Source organism: Mesitornis unicolor, unplaced genomic scaffold, assembly GCF_000695765.1.
Source record: "Mesitornis unicolor isolate BGI_N332 unplaced genomic scaffold, ASM69576v1 scaffold12667, whole genome shotgun sequence".
NCBI classification, from domain to species: Eukaryota; Metazoa; Chordata; class Aves; order Mesitornithiformes; family Mesitornithidae; genus Mesitornis; species Mesitornis unicolor.
The window spans coordinates 1-8,746 of record NW_010195807.1 but is presented as its reverse complement, the minus strand read 5'-3'; positions in this window follow the sequence as shown (position 1 = coordinate 8,746).

Here is an 8,746-nt window from a genome sequence, read left to right as displayed (position 1 = left end):
TTCTATGTAATTTTCTAAGTAGATACTTAAGTTAGGAGTCTAAGATATTTATAATGAAGGGGTAGATTTGAGCTCTGGATTGAGGTACTTTGAATCATCTTTGGAGCCATATTAGTTCAACTATAGAAATTAGTTTGTCTGAAAGTCTCCTCCCTCCTTCTACTTATTTTCTCTTTCTGCTATAGCCTAATAAGACCTTTATCTTCCTTAAGGCATTATTTTTTCCCCTTACCCTTAGTGCAATTTACCTGTTTTAAACAAAGCGTCTTCCTTTATAACCTTTTTTAATAAAAGCAGGTACAGACTAAAGAGATTAAACCTTTTTAATGAAAATCTTTTAATATTCAATGAGTTTGCTGAAGGGTAAGCTGTTCTGCCCCCTTGGGTTAATACTGCAGTAACACCTTGAGGGCAGGAAGAAGAATAAAATAATGCAATGTTTAAAACTGATTACCAAAGCATAAATGTTATCAGCATCTGTCAATCAGCTATTCTCTTTTTGACACCTTTGGAGGTAGTAGTTGTTTTCTGACTAGGTGTGATTGAGGAGATATATATCATGTCTACTGGGAATGTTGATACCCACCCAGTTTCAGGCTGTCTGTAACAAAGGCTTCCGCCCAAGCTAAGAACAAAGAAAACAAACTTTTTTGCTCAGGATATTTATTTTAAGACAAAATAATGACCATGGCATGATAGTGTAAAAATAAGCTTATTCTTTACTATTTGAGTAAGAAAAAGACATACTGACATGTAAAAAGAGAAAGGAAAAAAAAAGTGTTTATATAGTAAATTTAAAAACCATTATAGCATTTGTTTGGTCAGAAGATTAAGGGAAAATAAAAATGCAGTGAACAGAAGATGGCAATGAATGCTCAAGATTAAAAGTATTATAGAAGAGCAGCTGCAGTTTGTTGGAAGTTCACATAGGTGGTATTAGGATCAGTAATGTAGAATTACAGTAACTGACACTCGGATCTATGGGAGGTATTATGGATCTCATTGAAATTGAGTTGGAGATGGATGTGTAACATTCATGTTCTCTTTTTTAAAGGACATTTTTTCAATCTTGTTAACAAACTGGTGGAATTCTTTTTTCATCTTGTGAGAGCAACCTGGTGCTCAAGAAAAGAGCCAGCTATTATTAAAATAAGCCTTTAGAAAAAGATTGTAAATAAGGACTTCTAGGGGCTAAGACAAATTATCCCAGCTGTGGAAATACTGCTTCTATTAACCTCAAGTGATTTTTATCACTGTGCAAAATCCAGCAATCCTACAAGTCTTTTCTGAGGTCAAAACCGAACACTGACTTAAGGAAATGTCCAGTCTCTAGGCTCCACGAACATACCTGTTAAGCCAATCTCAAGGTGGTACCCCAAAATATATAGCTAACATAATGATATGCACAATCTGTGTGTATTACTGGGATCAGCACATTTGGCTGATGCAGTAACTGAGCTGAAGTCTATTACCAACCACCTACTTCGGGTTTCTGTGCTTGTGGGGGGTGGTCTCCACTCCCATAGCGACTACACTGCTGGCTGTGGGTCAGGACCTATACCATCCTGCTTGCCAGCAAGGTAGCTCATGGGCTGGTCTTGCTTTTCCCCCTGTCAATATTACCCGGCTAACAACTATGCTGTAACGGATGTTTTCAGCTTGTGTTGCTGAGGTGGAAAGGGTAAGGAATTTTAATACACTTTATATTATTGTTATGTGCATCTACTTAATGATGAGGGATCTTGAAACAACAGCAGGGATGGCTGAGTCACTATCTTCCAATTAGAAACTGTTATTTTTTTACCGAATGCATAAACCTTTCCAGAAAACTCGAGCCATTCCCTTGTGTCTCCCTTGCTCTGTGAGCAAGTGACAGAGAAGTGGAAATGCTTCAGTGAGAAGACAGGGCAGCAGCATATTCAGGCTTTATTTATGCAGGGGAATAATACTGATGGCAGAAGTCAAAGAAAAGAATGCACCAGCCCAGAGCAGGGCTGCCTGCCTCTGTTGTGAAGTTTAAAAGAGAAAAATGTCCCAAGGGCTCAATTTTGCAGTGGTGCCTTATTCAGTGATAACAAGAGATGACTCCAGTAGTTTTACTAATAGACTCCAGCAGTTTCCAGACTCAAAAGACAAATAAAAAGCGAGGACGGATTTACCTGGGGAGAAGGGGACAGCTAAAATTAGGGCCTTTAGCCTCTTCTGCCAGTTACCAGGAGTGGCCGTGCCTTGCCACTGCCCCCAAGCACGCTTTCTCTTGCAGTCAGGTAAAAGCAGTGTCTTCCTTTGAGAAAGGAGATAGGATTTTGTTAAGAGAGAGCTACTCTCAGCTTAATAGGTTGAAATAATTGTTAAGCTTTCATCTTCTAAACCCATCAGTTTGGGAAAATGAATCAGCTACAAAGTAAAAATGAAATGGAAAAGGCAACATCACAAAAGACGACTATTTCGATAAACCAGGGAAAAGGCAACAGTGTTATTCAAGATTAATGTTGTCAAAAACTGAATTCAGCCTGTAATAAACTGCAAATTCTACCTGTAATAATTTCAGTTGAGTTACAGTTTCCAATCAATCTTAATAATTACTTTATTTAGAAAATGGACATGAAAGAGGAATGTATTTTAATTGTTAACAAGCTGATTGATCTGATGATCTCAGTGATTTTTATTTTTTATTTCCCTCAACAAGTATTTTATGATTGGAAGTATATACAAATGGGAAAATTTGTGGTATTTCATTGTTGAAAAGGAGAAAAATAAGTGTGTTAAATGTACTGTCTTAAACTCAAACTGAACACTGATAAATTTTCTGATTGTATTTACACTGCTATTTTTAGAGATTTATAAATATTTAGGTTATCTTAAAGGAAAAGAAGTAAACTTTTCATAATGTGTATGTTATTTGAGTTTTAGATATTTTTTATCTTTTTTTCTTTTCCTCGGTTTGATTCAGCCAGTGTGAGTGCTATAATTTCTAGTTATTGTGAATATACATTACTGGTGAATTTATTTTTTCCCAGCTGTTTTTATGCCAGTTAAACACCCATTATGTGGAATGTCAGTAGAATATTGAAACTCTCTTTTACCAGAGGTGTTGAATATCCCCAGTAACATTGCAAAGCTAGTTTGAAAGAGTTCCTTTCAGCTGGCGGAGGAGGGTGGAAAGCCCTAAAAACAGGTCTGTGTGCCTGATAGATTGAGCCAAACAAAGAAATCAATGGAGTTAACTTAAGAATTTAGCTCAGTGCATCACAAGTTCTCAATGCAAACACAGTGGAGTGTGGTATATCTTGTCCTAAAACTGCAAGCCATGTCCCCACAGCATGTAAAAGATGAGGAGCACCTTGAAAAACTCAGCAGCAAAGGGTGTGGGAGTACTGAGAAGGCTTGAGGGAAACAGCATGCAGCAGAGGAAGGGGAGTGTAGGAGGATAAAATTCTCGTTACACCTTCCTCCAGCCAGTAGTGCTGCTGTCCTGAGTCCCTGCTGTTGCATAACGTAGCCAGCTAGTGCGTTGAAGCAGTAATTTCACAGGTAGCAGGAGTTTCTAGGCATGGGAAAAGAAGTGACATTCTTGCCCAAGAAATGGGAATACTGGCTTTTCTGCCAAAACACAGTGTTGGAATGAAGCTATGGCAAAGATGAAAGGAAAACATGCGTGCCTTACCATTGGCCAACACTTTCAACAGGTGCTTTAGCAACAAGCTAGGATATGCGAAAGAGAAAGATGAGTTTCTGAGACATTTTTGCACTGAAGTGGGGTTCAAAAAGCTAAGTGAGAAAATAAATAAAATCAGACAAGCACTGATGGGCTCTTATACAGATGGGAACCTGTCAATCTGTCAGCATTGACCCAGTAAATACTGTGTATTCAGAACTACTCTTTATACACTATGAGTGCGTACTTTAATGACTGTCAAATATCTGTCTAGGAGATGAAGTATAGCTGAATATTGAATGAAAAGATTATGGTATCGTCATGTAGATCAATGAGAATTTTATCCTGGAAGCAGTTAGACTGGTGAAAGTTTTATTTTATTTCTCCTCTGCTAGCAGAGGTATTTTATATCATGACACTGCAAAGCAATAATGTAATTGAAATATGGGTAAAATTGCAGTCCACTTTGATTTAAATTACATCAGTATTTATTAACATTAAATTAATCTGAATATTACTACTCTTAATAGGAAGTAAAGTTGGTGTTTGTGTTAATGTAACTATATTGTTTCAAATTCAAAGATTAGATTACATTAGATTACATTAGATTTCACAAGTCTACTTTAAGTTAAGACAGAACAAATGAGAGAAAAGACTTTTGGTCCTGGTCTTGTGTCTAATCTTGGAGGTTGTTTATATGTTTTTTTTAATATGCTTTACTAAATAATTTATCAAATATCCTGTTGGCACGCTGGCAAGCATAAGGTCAGCTCCAGTTCTATCCAGATGCTCACAGAAAGTTAAAAAAAAGCTTTGTCTGCTTGTTTTGTGGAGATGATTAATTTGTTGTAAACAACTTTACTACTTTAAAGAGAACTAGACTGGAAGTATCTACCACTTTGTCCAGTCTGGTGTGGCTTGGGCTACACAGTTGATGTAGCTGATGAAGAGCTCATTCTTCCTGTCAGGGGCAATATCCTGAGCACAGACACAGACATTAGATTCTGACCACCATGTTCCTGAAGTTGCCTACTGTCGAATACTATGAAGATTTTTAGGGTTGCAATTCTGAGCAGCAGTGCTTGAGATGAGATTTTTATGCAGTGTTGGTAACACAATATCTGCACTGCCAACCAGTGACCAATTCATAGAGTGAAATTACACTGGGGAGCTAGTGCCTGTATACTGTACATAGTACAGTACACTGTACATGTACTGTACACTGTACATAGTCTAGCTCTACACTGATAAACTGGATAGAACACCCATTACCACTTCTAGATGTGCTCCTGAGCTCACTTTCCAGTTCAGTTTCATCAGAAAGGAATGCGGGTCACACGTGCTGAAATGGTAAATTGAAACTGCAAATGATAAGTGGGTACAATTGGGAGATTTGCTTCCCAACTGAAACCCTTATTTGAATTAAATGTTAAATAGATGTACCCTAAATACTTTATTTTTGACTCCTGTTGCTTTTGGAAGAACTGAAGGGCCCTTCCTTTGCAAGAAGTACACTTGTGGACCCTAAGTTCACAACAGAATACTTGGGTTTGTGTGATAGCTGATGCTGTTGCCTTGCTTGTTAGGAAACACATGTTCTTTCCATAAACTATTTCCTTTTGGTCTAGGTTCAGTTTGCAAGTTCAAAGTCATATGGGCTACTCAGGTAGAAATATGCAGCTGGTGGGGCAACAAACTTTATCCCTTCTTCCCTTGCCCATAGTCCTCTCCTGCACCACAACCTTGAAAAGCCTTTTTTCTTAGAAAATTTTATTTTACTTCTGCCTCTAGCTACTCACTGCATTAAGTTTGTTATTGGTCAAATGAGGAATGATTCACCTTAGGATATTTTTCACTTTGTTTTGAGTTTTGAGGGTTAGACATAAATTGATGAAGCCCCTTTTCTTAGACTGCATCTTCTGGTAGATGTTGGCTTCACTAGCAAACTCTCTTCACAGTCGCTCATGGTGAAATAGACTTTTGCATGGCATTTCTTCTTTTTTTTGGTGTACGTTCCTATTACTACCATGCAGCGTAGAAACAGTGCAAGTAAAACTAACATGAGACCAGATCCTACTTGTACTTTGTTAACTTGTTCATACTTCTTCGTGCAAAAGGAGCAATTCTTCTTTGTCCTGGTTACAAAAGAACCACTTAAAGTAATTGGGATAAAAATTTTGAAGCATTCCTGTATTGTATGGGTAAGTATCATTGCTTTAAATCAAAACAAACTCAGAAGCTTTGTCAGGAGCAACTTTCAATCTCAAGATTGAGAGGCTTGCTATAATGCATGCAGGTGTTTCTTTTAGTCATTGAGCTTCACTTTATGACATGAGAAAATATTACAGAGGCACTGGGCTTTTCATGTGTCTGACCACTGACTGTGCAGAGAAAAGATCTCTTTAAGAGAGAGAAATGCTTGTCCTTAATTGCTGTAAAAACATAGCTCCACAATATGTTAAATATACTGAGGTAAAATGAAATTTTGAGGAATAAGCTTGTTATTGTTCTCTTTAAGAGCTTAGAAATAATATATGTTTTTGCAACAAAAATAAGAGAAGAAAACAAAATATTTAATTAAGGATTAATGATATTTAGTGATATTTAATTACATTAATGATAATTAAACCAGTAAGCAGAGATAAAACCCTTCACAGGCCAAATGTTCTTTCCAGTGCCAAATTGTGTTGTTCTCTGGGCAAGCCCCAAGATGAAATGGGAAATATCTTGGAAAGATGCAGGATTTGCCCAGAATTTGCAGGGAAGTGACTCATTCGTTGAATACTGAGGGCTGTGTTGAAACCTGTCAAGATTTATGATATGCCATAAAGTGAGTATACAGTAATGGATAGCTTTGCTATTTTAAACATAGAAAATCTGTTTGTTGCCACAAACTTGCAAAAATTGCTGAAGCTGTAGAATTTTCTTTTAAGTTGACCAGCTGAACAAAACTTGTAAGTCATCAGAGAGGTTTTTGAGTCTGAATTTTCCTTACAGGTGACCCATAGAAGCACTTAAGTACATTTATTTTGAAATTTTACTACATACAGGGGTTGTTTTTGGTTATATCAGGCATTTTCCAAAGGAATACAACAAGTTCACCACATAATAAGCTACTAATTCTGGTATCTCATGTTACTGGAAAGCATTGCCTGTGTGAAGAAGGCTTCATAATGACACATTTTCCCCTGTTAAATTTGCTGAGCAGAACTTGCAGCTTTTGTTATGCAGAACCTGCCTTGCCACAATGTTTGAGACATCATTAACTATTAGTCTCGCACATCTGTAACCTCTGAGAAATTAGTTTTGCAATAATATTTAGTGGTTTCAACACATTAATGAAATTTATGGAGTAAAATTGACTTTTAAATGTTAGCAAAGATAAATTACAAAGGTGCAGCTTTAGAACATTAAATCTTTCCAACACTTCACATTGGCGTGCTTGGTTGGAGCTGTAGTTTACCAAGAATACTCTCACCTGAATCACTCTTGAAGGTGCCTGGTCTTGCTACAGAGCTGATGAACTGCTATGATGGCAAAAGGCATTTCCTAGTCACTGTTACATAAAATTCATAGTACATGTATTACACACTATGTACATAAATCCTTGCCACAGCAGATGGCCTGAGGTGAACAACGTGAATTTCTTTGGTGATGAGCAGATGGGGAATTAAACTGGCAGGATGCATACACACTGAAGGTGTAGCACTGCCATTCTGGCACTTTCAGAAAATAATAAATTTAATACACATTTGCAGCTGGCCTGTGCTACATGCATGCACATCAATTGTGGACATGAAGCTTAGGAGTGGCCATCTACACCACTAAAGGTGGACTGTGTTCCCTGTACAGCTGAATAGTTTGAGCATCGCTGGTGATTGTAAACATTTTCTCCTTTGCCTATTGGATTTTTTCTCACAGTTGGAGAACTCGGAGTTTGCCTGAGCTGTGGTGAAATTTCCTAACTTGTATTTAACATAACCAGTACACTAGGGAACTCGGTGAAGGCTGCAAATGGTCTAAAAAGTTGCATAAAGACTCCTATGGGTAGCTTGTGCTGAGCAAGAACTTACATGGAGCAAACACTAAGGGTTTTTTCTGAGCTGGTGTGATTAGCAGTGTAAGTTAAATGTGTGTGGAGTTCCTGGAAGAAATCTGAGAACAAATGCAGCCTTCCTGGAGGCTGGAGGGCTTATTGCCTTTGGAAATGTGTGAAGAACTGTAGGGACAAACATTTTGCTAGAAACAATTTCAATTTTACAATATGTGTATCCCTTACTTTTTCATTAAAAAGTTGTGCAAATGGTTGTTTGAGTATAAACTTATTTTTGAATGACACACGTATTCACGCATAAACATAAATTTATATATATATCTACAAGTTATACAAGGGGATGCACCAGTAATATCTAGCAATTCTAAAACCATTTTTCATGAGAGAGAGAGAGGTGAAAACAATTAATCGAAAATTCTCCAGCCTCCTGTCTGTGACAAGTGGCTGTCTTTTCTCTGCAGTAAGGCTGGCCTACTAGCTTTCCAGTGGGATGGATGTTGAGGCCTTCGTAGTGATCCTTTTGGACTCCTGTTTCCCCTGAATGGAGCTGAAGTGTGCCTCATCTGCTCCAACCTTTCTTGGCAAAAGCACAGTATAGACAAAATGGCCATACACCTTGTTCAGCTGAATCTTAAAAGTACCTAGTGTTGGGGAATGCACCACTTCCCTGAGAAGATTATTCTAATGGCTGATTGTCCTCATTGTGAAACATTTTCCTCTTATGTCCAGTTGAAATCTCCCCAGGAGTAACCTGGGAGACCCTGTTGCACAACTTCTCTTTTTTACCTCAGGTAGGTGGAGATCTACTGTTAAAGGGGGGGTGATCCTGCTGGGCCAGCCAATAGTGCAGACCTCTATAGCTGACAGACAAGGTAGACTCCACACTGCTTGCCCAGTGCATGGTATGGCCCAGCCACCTTATCCCATTTGACTCCACAAGTGAAGTCCTCAAACCCCACAATACTCCCTACTTACAAGGGGTAGCCCCCATCTAATCCACATGGGAAAAAGAAAGGAGATTTGTGGGTTGAAAT